The sequence below is a fragment of the Chiloscyllium punctatum genome, chromosome 36 (genome assembly GCF_047496795.1).
Source record: "Chiloscyllium punctatum isolate Juve2018m chromosome 36, sChiPun1.3, whole genome shotgun sequence".
Lineage (NCBI taxonomy): Eukaryota > Metazoa > Chordata > Chondrichthyes > Orectolobiformes > Hemiscylliidae > Chiloscyllium > Chiloscyllium punctatum.
Window position 1 is genome coordinate 39,848,380 of NC_092774.1, and position 13,772 is coordinate 39,862,151.

Sequence of the window (13,772 nt, forward strand, 5' to 3'; positions counted from 1 at the left end):
CTCGACCATGAGCTTTTGAAGTTCTGTTGTTCCTCTCTCGCTGAATGAAGATTGAGCTTCAGTACATACTGCATTTTCCTTTCTGTTTAAAATCTGGGAGTACCGCAGTCTCTTTTCTCATCCTTGGGTTCAGCTGTTGGTTTGTAGGAGCTGAGGGAAAAAGGAAGTCAATCGAGGTGAAGGGACAGACTCTGGAAAAGGTTGGTTTAGATCTGTGCCTGTTAATGTTTGACAGGCTTTGTTTCCTGAGCTTGATACATTCACTTGTCTGGCAAAAAAGGATGGCCTCTTGATCCATGTTGGGGATGGAAGTGGACTATGCTGTGGATGACTTGCTCGTAGTAGTCCAATACTTATTTGACAAGTAATCATGACTCACAAACCTTGAGTTATTGACTGTTTATTCGGGAGCTCACGGGGAGAGCCAAGTCGATCTAATAGTCACAAGTCACTTCGACGAGAAACAGAGAGTTGTGTGATTATATAGGTTACAGTCATTTAACAATTAGCAATCTGTTAATTGCAGGATATTGAACAATTAAGTCACTTTGTCCAGCGAAGTAGTGTCTGGACGGTGTTGGTTAGTAGCTGTTCAATAGGTTCAATAGTGTTCAATAGGTCCTTGCAAAGAGAAGGATATTCCCTTGGAAGGAAAGAATTTGTTTATCAGGTAGTAGTACAGCTGTTGAGTCTGGGAATTAAGGGTAGTTGGGACAATGCAGGGAGGAGGAGCTCAGACAATGGATAGATCAGCCATGATCTTAATGAATGGTGCAGCAGGCTGGAAGGGCCAAATGGTCTATTCCTGCTTCTATTACTATGAAACTATAACCCTGCATTTCCCTTGGCTAACCCACCTAACCTGCACATCCCTGGACACTGGCCAATTTAGCATGGCCAATCCAAATCATGGCCGGTGAGCAATGTAGTGATGTGGAAAATGAACATCAGAACAATAGAAAGGGACAAAGAAAGTAAATATATCATAAATTGAAACTGGATACTAATGTCACAAAAACTGAAATGATACATGGTGGGTCTGAATATGTGCTGCATTGTAACAAAAGTGAATGAATTGACTGCACACATTGAAGTGAAGAACCATGATCTGAGACTCCTTACAGAGACATGGCTTCAGGATGGCAAGGATTGGATCCTGGATATTGAGGTGTAGTCAGATGGGAAGCGAGGTAAAGGCAGAGGGTTGGCACTGCTCACCAAAGCACTGAGCACACGGTAGTCTGGTGTCAGCTCGGGTTTCAGGCCCTGATTTCTCTGTCCTCTGATCTCCCTGTTCCCACAGAATAAGATGTCGGTCTGTCCTCAGGTTTGCTGGACTTCTGCAGAAGCTTTCACATCGCTTTTACAGCTTCCAGAACAAGAAAACATTCAGTCAATCGAAAGCCAACCCACAATCTCAGCCTGTCACCCATCCAGACACAGAGTGTAGTCGGAGCAGGGAATTAAACAAGAAAAATGAAACAAAATCAGAAATAAATAAATGCTTAATGTTTGTTCATTAGGAAGTAAACCAAGGATCCTGAGAGTGCCCTACTTGAGGAATTCTCTCTCCCTAGATGCGACTATTAGTACTGTTGGGGCAAAGTAATTCGTGTGTCAAATCATTTAAAGCAAAGTAGTCAGGAGAGGAGACCTTGAGCAATTGACTAGCTTTATTCGTTGCCATGGGAAATACCGCTTAGTTCAAAACAAAGTTTGACGTATTCCAATAAAATACAGATTTATGTAAAACACAAGCCCCACTCTCCATTAATTATGCAACTGAGGGGCAGTTGTAAGGTTCACATACATTGTTCAGACCTAGACTTCCTAATGCCTGCAAAATTGAATGTTATCTTATTCTGCAGGTTCAGCTAGGCTCTGAACCTAGCATTAACTAGCTTTATTCGTTGCCATGGGGAGTCACACAAAGTCTGACGTATTCTAATCTAATACAGAATGTTACAAGTTTGATGGTAAATCACAAGCCCCACTTTCTATTAATTATGCAACTGAGGGGCAGTCGTAAGTTTCACATACGTTGTCCAGACCTACGTTTCTGAATGTCTACAAATCTGAATGTTATCTTATACTGCAGGTTCAGCTAGGCTCGAATTACCGATAAGGGACAGAGAGAACCAATCCATCATTCTATGAAGCAGCACAGTCTAATGGCCTGAGGAGCAGAGACAGCCCGCAGCTGCAAGGTCAGGCTATCAAAACAGAATTCCTTAGCCAGGGCTCAGATAGCATTATGTTAACAGGCTACATTTTCCTCTAAACATTGCTATGTGATAAAATGGCTTCCATGCAGTTTTGTGTCAATTTTGATCAAATTCTCCCACAATCCCTCCTTTTTTATTAAAAAGAGGAGATTGGGGGTGACAGCAAAAGGGGGATTATACCCAGATCCAGGGGGATTGTCAGGAGGTAGTGTTTGGAGATCGGACTGTTAGTCCTCGGGTTCAGTGAGGACAGGGGCAGAAGGAGAAGGGGTATCATCTTCAGGGGTTTCATCAGGATGGGGAAATCTCGGCAACTGTGAGATCACTGGAGAGGAGGGCCACAACAGTGAACTGAGCCGAGCACAGGATTGTCTGCGGGGTGACTTTGATTTCCAATCGAGCAGTTCCAACTGCAGGGGGAAAAAAAGCTTCAAGTCGCTCAAATTACAGAAGGGCTCGCTTGGTACGAGTTCGGGATGGATGGGGATATGGCCACATAGCCAGCAGCTAGAGTGGTTGACCTTCTGTGCATAAAGAAAAATATTAAACTGTAATTTCTGTTTATTAGAGGTTATCAGGCCCAATGAAACATAGTTAGTGAAAGATAAGAAAGAGTGCAGTGAAAGGCAGAATGATCAGGCTGAGCCATTCAGGATGAAGGCTGAAGATGTGTCTCTGACGGGGTCTTCTGGTGTTCCTCCAAAAGGTGGCGCTCGTTTGCATTGTGTTGTGTGTGTCCATGCGGCCTCCCCATGACCTTGACTGCTGACCGGGTAACCCAGCAGGACTAGGAACGGGCCTTTCCATCTCAGCTCCAATATGCCCCGGTCCGAATGCTGAGGCTTGGCGTACCCATGAATGTAAACTCTGAAGAGTTTTGGTTAACTGATGCAAATATTTCCCACTTGTCCAACATTACAGTGTCAGCTGTTTCAGCCATTGGGATGATTTTGATTCATCGACTAAATACATCTACTCTTATCAGACAATATTCATAACAATGTACGCGAGGTGATTCTATACAAGTAAGTTATAGACAGGGAAAAAGGCTGACCAGGGAAGGAGGTTGTTAGCAAACACACTCTCTGTCTGCCTGCCTGACTGGACCTCTCTCTCTCTCTCTCTCTCTTTCAGCCTGCTTGCACCACTCTCTCTCCCCCTTTCTCTCTCTCTCTCTTCTCTCTCTCTTTTTCTCTCTATCTGCCTCCCTCATGCACATAAGCACATCTAAAGTCCACGGCAGTGAATGTGTATCTGCAGAATTAAATTCTATTTTGCTCAAAAAATGCGCAATCTGCAGGCAGTATTTTGTGAATTTTGCTTTGGAAATAGAATCAGTCTGACTCAAGATTGGGACACAGAAGACTCTGACCTCACACCTTTAATGCGTTGTCTGAGCGGAGATGTCACATTTTGCTATAAAACCTTGAGTTATCTTGAGAAGGTGACAGACAGAAGATGTGGGATTTACACAGTAATGATACCTGCAACCCATTTGAAAAGATGAAAAACTTAACAATCCAGGTTTGTTCAATATATCATTTCAGTGGCAGGACACTAGAATGTTTTGCTATAAATTCTGTGTTTTGTGATATTATTCTCCACAACCACCTGATGGAGGAGCAGCACTCCAAAGCAGCTGGTTCCAAAGAAACCTGTTGGACAAAACCTGATGTGTGGTTTTTAACTTTGTCCAGATAAGGGTGGATTGACCCTGCTAAATTACACATAGTGCCCAGGGATGTGCACGTTAGGGTGGATTGGTCATGCCAAATCACTCATAGTGCCCAGGTATGTGTAGGTTGGGGTGGATTGGTTATGCTAACTTATCCATAGTGCCCAGGGATGTGCAGGTTAGGGTGGATTGGTCATGCTAAATTACCAATAGTGCCCAGGGATGTGCAGGTTAGGGTGGATTGGTCATGCTAAATTACCAATAGTGCCCAAGGAGGTGCACGTTAGGGTGGATTGGATATGCCAAATTCCGCATAATATCCAGGGATGTGCAGGTTAGGTGTATTACTCAGGGTTAAATGTAGAGCAGTGAGGGTGGGGGAATGGGTGTGCGTGGGTTACCCTTGGGAGGGTCAGTATGGACTCGTGGGCCAGAGTAGCCTGCTTCCATACTGTGGGGATTCCCTGAAGGGAAGGGATTCTCCTCCCCTTCTGCTGCAGGGCTGCGCAGGTGCAGTGAGGGGCCTGCTGTCCACCTCGCCCCGCCCCTTTACCGTCACATTTCCCGCCCTTTTAATGACGTCACAAGGCAGAAGTGGCCCTGTCAGTTTGAGTGACACTCCCTCCCTCTGGGCAACGCCTCGTCCTGGGAGGGCTGGAGAGACGGGAGGCGGGGAAGTCTGTTCTCGTTGCAACTGGAGTGAATTCAGGGAGGGAGCAGTCTCCGCAAACTCAGGTAGGTTTCTTAATTACCCCAGTGAAGAGGGACGGAAGGATAGAGATTGGAAAGGGGGAGAAGTGGACATTTTTTTTCTGTTTTGATGTTTAAAATGCACCCGATTCCCACCAGTAACTGCAACAGGTACAAGTACAGCACGTGTAGTATTCCTCATTGCAGCTTCAAACCGGTTTTGCATCCTCTGTTCTTCCTCCACCTTGGCTCCAGCACATTCAGCTTCCTTCCCTCATTCCCGTCCCTCCGCCCTGATGTCCAAGCTGACCCGCAAAAGTTCCTCCATTCTTTCTCCAGTGTCTTTCGTTGGTTTTGAAAACTTTCTCAATCCTTCAACTGAGTAGATGAGTTGGGAAGTTATGTTGGAGCTGCACCAGGTTAGGCCACTTTTGGAATGTTGTGTGTAGTTCTGGTCTCTGTGCTAGAGGAAGGATGTTGTGAAACCTGAAAGGATTCAGAAAAGATTGACAAGAATGTTGTCAGGGTTTGAGCTGAACAGGGTTGTGCTGTTTTCCTTCGAGCGCCAGAGGCTGAAGGGTGACCCTACAGATTTCTATAAAATTATGAGGGGCATGGATAGGATAAATAGGCAAGATGTTTTCCCTGGGATGGGGGAGTCCAGAACTACAGGGTAATAGGTTTAGGGTGAGGATGTGGGGAAGATTTAAAAGAAACCATTGGGGCAATGCCTATGTTGAGGTCAGTGCATGTAAGGAATGAGCTGCCAGAGGAAGTAGTGGAGGCTGGTACAATCACAACATTTAAAAGGCATCTGGATGTGTAAATGAATAGGAAGGGTTTTTTTTTAATTGGCAGCTCTCAGAATGAACAGAATGTCCGTCACTCCTGTGTATTTTTAAAATTTTTTTTTTCCTTTTCACCCCCACGCTACCGCCTAACTGCGTAGGGCTTATTTTTTTCCCCAGAACCCATGTTGTGTGTGTGCAGGTGTGAGACAGAGTGAGAGACACAAGATGTACGAATCTTTTTTCAATTTCCACCACCAGGAAGAAAGGAAACATCCAAGGGGCCAGTGACAAGCAGTGCCCTTCACAAATAGGAAGGGTTTACAAGGATATGGGCCAAGTGCTGGTAAATGGGACCAGATTGATTTAGGATATCTGATCAGCATGGATGAGTTGGACTGAAGGGCCTGTTTCTGTGCTGTGCATCTGGTAGACAATGGTCCTCAGAATTCTGTTCCCATTAGGCTCTCTCTTAACTCTGTTGCAAGTGGTCTTGGTGACAGTATGAGAATCTGAAAAGAAACAGGACCCATAAATGCGCAAGGGAAGGATTCTGTACATGGAGATGTGTATAGTTACTTATGCCGCATAAGGCCTGCTGTATTCCAGCCAGTGGAACGCAAGCTGTTTGTCTATACGGGCAGGAGGTATATGGCCCCTTTGTCTTACAGGAGTGGGTGAGACTAGTCTCAAATAGGCAGGAGATGTTATGTGGAACATGCACACCCATGGCTGGTTCCATTAAAGCAATTCTCAAACGACCCTGCAGTAGAGTTAAAAGACATCAGCAAACAGGTGGCTGGAGGGCTCATATCGTATTGGAAAACTTATCCTTAAACATTTTGACTAAAATGTTTAACTTTGAATTATACAACACACTTGCTGCACAATAGAAAATAGGCAGGGAGAGTAAGACAATTAAGAACGTTTGCCTGAACATCAGTGAATCTGTATAAACAGGACACTGAGTGATAACACTCACGGCTGTTCCTTTGTGAAATTAATAAGTGTTTGATTCTGACCTCAAAATGAAACTCGCTACAAATTGACTTCTCCCTTGAATTATTGTCCTTCACTATTATCTGTCTAGTTCAGAACATGCAGTGCTTTTGTTAACTTTTTGTGTTTGTGACAGTATAGCCTTTGTAAACTTGTGTATAAAGGTAGTCTTCTAGGAGAAAGTGAGGACTGCAGATACTGGTGATCAGAGCTGAAAATGGGTTGCTGGAAAAGCGCAGCAGGTCAGGCAGCATCCAAGGAGCAGGAGCTCATGCCTGAAACGTTGATTCTCCTGCTCCTTGGATGCTGCCTGACCTGTTGCGCTTTTCCAGCAACATGTTTTCAGCTATAAAGGTAGTCTGTTTGTGATAGTACAAGAGAGTAGCCTGCCAGGGCTCTTGAAGGAAGAGTGATGTCCTACTCTCCTGGGTTATTAGAATCCAGTTAGCCTGGCCTATAGGTATCAGTGTTTTGTTGTAACAGTGATGCTATTAGTAAATGAAAGGGATGATTAAAATTAAACTAAAACTGCCTGCAAGAGTTTTTGTAAATTTCCAGACTACCAAAGGTACGATCTCCGGGATGAACCAAGAGAGGCTTGCAAGTTGAGTTCATAAGGAATTCCTTGGGCCGTCTCAAATCTGTACTTTATCAAGAGTTCTTCATTACTATTACCAACAAAGTGCTGTCCATGGACCAAGCTAATGCATGCAGGTATACCGAAGCAAGGAATAATTTCCTTAAGCAAAATCTTCACCACAGTCTCAGCAGCAGTGTTAGGGGAATGGTAGGCTTCAATCCACTTAGAAAAAAACATCAACAATAAGCTAAACATATTTATAGCACTGACATTTCTGCAACTTGATGAAGTCCAGTTGAAGTGTCTCAAAGGGACCCTCCGGCAAGGGAGTTCGACCCGGAGTGCAAGGCAAGCCTTTTCCGGGGTTATGTTCCTGACAAATAAGACACCGGCCGCTAACCCTTTGAGCTCGTTGTTGGAGGCGGGGATGCCACCAAACCGTCAGGAGAAAGTCGGCGACCGAACGGGCACCACCATAAGTTGCATAATGTACACAGTTAATAACTCATAGAGTAAGATCACCAGACATACAAGTTTAACCCACGGGAGGAGTCCAGAGTTGGAATTGTCCTCCTGCCTATCAGAGCCCCGCCATTGTCTAAATGCAGAAGTTGGACCATGAGCTTCTGAAGCTGCTATTGCTCCTCTCTCTCTCTCTGAATGAAGGTTGAGCTTCACCCCAGACTGCAATGTCCTTCCCCTGTCCAACGTCTCTGAGCACGGTACTCTCTTTTCTCACCACCTTTTTCCAGAGTGGTGAAGGGAGGTGATTTGAAATTGGAGAACTCAATGTTGATCCTTAGGGCTGCAAGCTGCCCAGGCACAAGATGAGGTGTTGTTCCTCCAATTTGCAGTTTGCTTTGTTGTGGCAATGGAAGAGGCCAAAGATGGTCATATGTGGAAGGGGAATTAAAATGAGTGGTGACTGGGAGGTCCAGTCAGCTTCTGTGGACCCAGCTGCGATGCTCGGCGAACCGTTCCCCAAGTTTATGCTCAGTCTCCACGATGTAGAGAAGACCACAGTTGGCAAACACATGGCAAATGGAGTGCCACAATGTAAAGTTACAGCCTTTGCTATGGAAAAAAAAAAGGAGAAAGGAGGTGAATTTCCAATGCTGGAGATCAGAGTCGAAAAGTGTGGTGCTGGAAAAGCACAGCAGGTCATACAGCATTCGAGGAGCAGGAGAGTTGATGTTTCAGGCACCAGCCCTTCATCAGGAATGATGTGTGGATGTGCAAAGGGGCCGCAGCGTCCTCCTACACCAGTCACTGCCAGTTGTCAGATAGGTGCAGCAAGCAATCAGCAAGGCAAGTGGTATATTAGCAAGAGGAATTGAGTTCAGAAGTGGGGATGTCTCCCTGCAGTTAGAGGGTCATTGAATATATTCAAGGCTGAACTCATCTGATTTTGGAACAACGAAGAAGTGGATGTTTGTGGGGAAAGGCAAGAAAATGGTTTCAAGACCAGTACAGAATAGTTAGTCAGACAGCACAGAAACAGACCCTTCAGTCCAACTAGTCCATGCTGACTATATTCAGAAACGAAGCTAGTCCCACCTAGATTGGGCCATATGCCTCCAAACCTTTCCTATTCAAGTACTTATCCAAATGTTCAGTTATAGAACAAAGAGACCTTGGAGTGCAGGTTCATAGTTCCTTGAAAGCAGAGTCTCATCAACATAGTGAAGAAAGCGTTTGGGATGCTTTCCTTTATTTGTCAGAGCATTGAGTATAGGGGTTGGGAGGTCATGTTGCAGCTGTACAAGACATTGGTGAGACCACTTTTGGAATACTGCATTCAGTTCTGGTATCTCTGCTAGAGGATGGATGTTGTGAAACTTTGACAGGAGTTGGAAAAGATTTACAAGGCTGTTGCCAGGGTTGGAGGGTTTGCGCTACAGGGGGAGGCTGAATAGGCCAGGGATATTTTCCCTGGAGCATGAGAGGCTGATGTTTAGTGGTAAGGATAAATTATACAAGAGGGACGGATTGCAACTTACAGGTGGGGGACCAGCATTCTGGCAGGTAGGTTTGCCACTGCAACACAGCTGCGTTTAAACTAAATAGCGGGGTGGGGGGAACAAACTGGAAGTTTAAGAAGAAAGTTAGAACAAGAGAAGTAAATAAAGACAATGGAATCAATGGAGCAGAAAACTCAAAAGAAAAGGATCATGCCGTAAGGTCAAGTGAAATAGGGATTGATAGGGAGGGTGAGGGGAGTAACAAATTAAAAATATTAAATATGAATGCACGAAGCATTATAAATAAGGTGGATGAGCTTCAGGCTCATTTGGAAATTGGCAGTTACGATGATGTGGGGATAACTGAGATGTGGCTTCAAGTGGACAGAGCCTGGGAAATGAATATTCAAGGTATACATGTTATCATAAGGACAGATAAACTGGCAGAGGGGGTGAGGCGGCCCTGTTGGTAAGGAATGATATTCAGTCCCTTCCACGGGGGGATCTAGAATCAGGGGATGTAGAGTCAGTGTGGCTGGAACTGAGAAATTCTAAGGGTAGAAAGACCCTAATGGGAGTTATCTACAGGCCCCCAAATAGTAGCCTGGATGTCGTGTGTAAGTTGAATAAGGAGCTGAAATTGGCCTGTCACAAAGATATTAGTACAGTTGTTATGGGGGATTTCAACATGCAGGTAGACTGGGAGAAATCGTGGAAGCATTGGTGATCATTTTCCAATGTTCTATAAATTCAGGATCAGTTCCTGCAGATTGGAGGGTGGCTCATGTTGTCCCACTTTTTAAGAAGGGAGGGAGAGAGAAAACAGAATTATAGACCAGTTAGTCTGACGTCAGTGGTGGGAAAAATGCTGGAGTCAATTATAAAGGATGAAATTACAACACATCTGGATAGCAGTAACAGGATAGGTCAGAGTCGGCACGGACTTATGAAGGGGAAATCATGCTTGACTAATCTTCTGGAATTTTTTGAGGATGTAACTCTGAAGATGGACAAGGGAGATCCAGTGGATGTAGTATACCTGGACTTTCAGAAAGTCTTTGACAAAGTCCCACATAGGAAGTTAGTGAGCAAAATTAGGGCACATGGTATTGAGGGCAAAATACTGACATGGATTGAAAATTGGTTGGCTGACAGGAAACAAAGAATAGTGATAAACGGCTCTCTTTCGGAATGGCAGGCAGTGACCAGTGATGTGCCGCAGGGATCAGTGCTGGGACTGTAGCTTTTTACAATGTACATTAATGATATAGATGAAGGTATTAAAAGTAATATTAGCAAATTTGCTGATGACACAAAGGTGGGTGGCAGGGTGAAATGTGAGGAGGATGTTAGGAGAATACAGGGTGACCTGGATAGGCTAGGTGGGTGGACGGATGCATGGCAGATGCTGTTTAATGTGGATAAATGTGTGGTTATCCACTTTGATGGCAAGAACAGGAAGGCAGATTACTGCCTAAATGGAGTCAAGTTAAGTAAAGGAGATCTAGGTGTTCTTGTACATTAGTCAATGAAAGTAAGCATGCAGGTACAGCAGGCAGTGAAGTAAGCTAATAGCATGCTGGCCTTCATAACAAGAGGAATTGAGTATAGAAGCAAAGAGGTCCTTCTGCAGATGTACAGGGCCCTGGTGAGACTGCACCTGGAATATTGTGCACAGTTTTGGTCTCCAAATTTGAGAAAAGATATTCTGGCTATTGAGGGAATGCAGCATAGGTTCACAAGGTCAATTCTCAGAATGGCGGGACTACCTTACGCTGAAAGATTGGAGTGACTGGGCTTGTGTACACTTGAGTTTGGAAAGCTGAGAGGGGATCTGATTGAGATGTACAAGATTATTAAAGGATTGGACACTCTGGAGGCAAGAAGCATGTTTCCACTGATGGGTGAGTCCTGAACCAGAGAACACAGTTTAAAAACAAGGGGTAGGCCACTTAGAACGGAGTTGAAGAGAAACCTCTTCACCCAGAGAGTGGTGGGTGTATGGAATGTTCTGTCCCAGAAGGCTGTGGAGGCCAAGTCTCTGGATACTTTCAAGAAAGAGTTTGATAGAGCTCTTAAAGGTTAGTGGAATCCAAGGTTATGGGAATAAGGCAGGAACAGGATACTGATTGTGGATGATCAGCCATGATGGTGCTGGCTTGAAGGGCAGAATGGCCTACTCCTGCACCTATTGTCTAGTGTCTGGTGGATGTTCATAAGGAGCATGGATTGGGTGAATATTCAAGGTCTGTTCCCCTGGGTATGGGAGTCCAGAACTAGAGGACATATGTTTGAGCTGAGAGGGGAATGATTTAATAGGGACCTGAGGGGCAGACCTGCTCGCTCTCAGCAGTATCCCAGTGTTGTGAAAGATATTCACTTTCAGGTGGATTTATCTTGACGTTAGTCTTCACGTTTTTGCTTTTCTGCCCCTGTAAGATCCTGAATCAGCATCTTCAGGGGAGTTAGTTAGAGCGGAGTGAGAACAGAGGGGGAGAGAGAGAGTGGGATGGTGCTTTCAATTTTGTGGAATAACAAAAGAAAAGAATATTCCACAGAAAGTAGAATTCCTTGTTCTGAATTTCTACCCTGCACTGACAATGATCACTTTTGTAATCTCTTTTTAACAGAGTATTGGACGACCTGAAGACAGAAATTTCAAAATCAACAGATTGAAGGGCTCTCCATTGTCTGCAGTCCTCACTTTGACATCAATGTCTGACAGTCACTCACTCCATTGGGACGACAACAATTTTCCAACTATGATTCTGTGAGAAGGAGCAAAGCCTTTTGGTTCCAGTTTGAGCACATTTTCAGCATCAGTGGGACTGGATGAGAGACCCTCCTGTTGCAGCACACTGAGTGTGGAGCCTGAAACAGTTATACAGCCTGGAAAAAGAAATTCACGGTGGGGAGGGGCTCCACACGCGTTTGTGTGTGGCTGAAGCATTGGCCATGGAGAAACCCGAGGAATCCTGCCCCGTGGAGAAACCATGGAAGTGTGGCGATTGCGGGAAAGGTTTCCATGTCCCGTCTGTCCTGGAGACTGATCGGCGCAGCCACACCGGGAAGAAGCAGTTCTTCTGCTATGTTTGCGGGAAGGGCTTCAGCGATTCCTCCGACCTGCTGACCCACCAGCGAGTCCACATGGGTGAGAGGCCCCTCATCTGCCCTGAGTGCGGGAAGGCTTTTTGTGATTCCTCCGCCCTGCTGACCCACTGGCGGATCCACACAGGGGAGAGGCCCTTCAGCTGCCCCGAGTGCGGGAAGGCCTTCAGTAATTCCTCCAACCTTCAGACCCACCGGCGGATCCACACAGGGGAGAGGCCCTTCATCTGCCCTGAGTGCGGGAAGGCTTTTCGTGATTCCTCCGCCCTGCTGACCCACCGGCGGGTGCACACAGGGGAGAGGCCATTCAGCTGCCCCGTGTGTGGGAAGGCTTTTCGTGATTCCTCAGCCCTGCTGAGGCACCAGCGGATCCACTTGGGGGAGAGGCCATTCCCCTGCACAGAGTGCGGGAAGGCCTTTCGCAATTCCTCCAACCTACTGACGCACTGGCGGGTCCACACGGGGGAGAGACCGTTCAGCTGCCCCCAGTGCAGGAAGGCCTTTACCCAGGCCTCTGCCCTGCTGAGGCACCGGAGGATCCACACGGGGGAGAGGCCCTTCAGCTGCCCCGAGTGTGGGAAGACCTTTACCCAGGCCTCCACCCTGCTGACCCACCGGCGGATCCACACGGGGGAAAGGCCTTTCAGCTGCTCAGAGTGTGGGGAGGGGTTCAGTCAGGTGAGCCACCTGCAGAGGCACGGGCGGCTCCACTAGGGGGAGAGGCCCTTCAGGGGCCCCGAGTGCAGGACGGGGTTCACCTGCTCAATTTAAGCTGCTGACCCACCAGTGTCTCCACACCAGGGAGAGGCTGTTCACCTGCTCCTCCCATTTGTGGACGCACTGAAGCAGCAACGGCCGAGTGCCATTGTCGACTGGACTGTCAACCCAGTTTCGGGGCTACTGGGTTCGAATCCGGCCGCGGCAGATGGCAGAATTGGAATTTGGTCAGAAACTGGAGTTCAGAATCTAACGATGAAACCATTTTTTGGTGGGGGTGGGTGGAGAAAACCCCCATCTGATTCACTCACATCCTTTTTAGGGGAGGAAACTGCCGTTGTGGGAAAGGATTCACTCAGTCGTTCCAGCTGCATTCTTTACCCAGGCTGGCCTACACGCGACTCCAGACCCACAGCAGTGTGGTTGACTCGACACTGCCCATCCAACTTACTTGGATTCAGGATATAGGTTGAAATTACTGAGTGAGGCAATACTTCCCACAGGTTAAGGCTGTACCAAGGATCCAATTACAAAGGGACAACTCGGTGGTGACCAATACTAAGGAAAGTGTGGTTGTGGGGGGATGTGCGGGCACTTTGGTCTTGAGCTGTTTGAAATGTAGCTACTTTTTCTCTTTTTATGCTGGGGGGATCTGAAGCTGTAACAAAGCCGGATCGCATTAAAGGTTACCTGAACTTACTGCCGGGTTCAGACTCTCATTGAAAGTTTTGAGCTCCAAGAGGTTTTTGTTTTAAAGCTGCTCATTTCTTTCAGCCTCCTGCACTCAGTTTCCAATGTTGTGTTTCAGATCGAGCAGTGAATGAGGAGCTAGTATTGTTAGAAGTTGTAAACTTTTCAGGAGTACAGGTACTGCGACATTTCATCAGCATTGTAAAGTTTCCTGGCAGCACTGGGACGTTTGGGCTGTGTTCACGAGATGTGGAGGTGCCAGTTTTGGACTGGGGTGGATAAAATTTAAAAACTCACACAACACCAGGTTTATGTGAAAGCACCAGCTTTTGGAATGCT

At 46.2% G+C, this 13,772-nt stretch overlaps 1 pseudogene; it reads left to right on the top strand.

The window, feature by feature from the left end:
* Window position 1: 1 nt before the first annotated feature.
* LOC140460434 (uncharacterized) overlaps window positions 2-13,772 on the top strand; it is a 38,950-nt pseudogene continuing 25,179 nt past the window's right edge.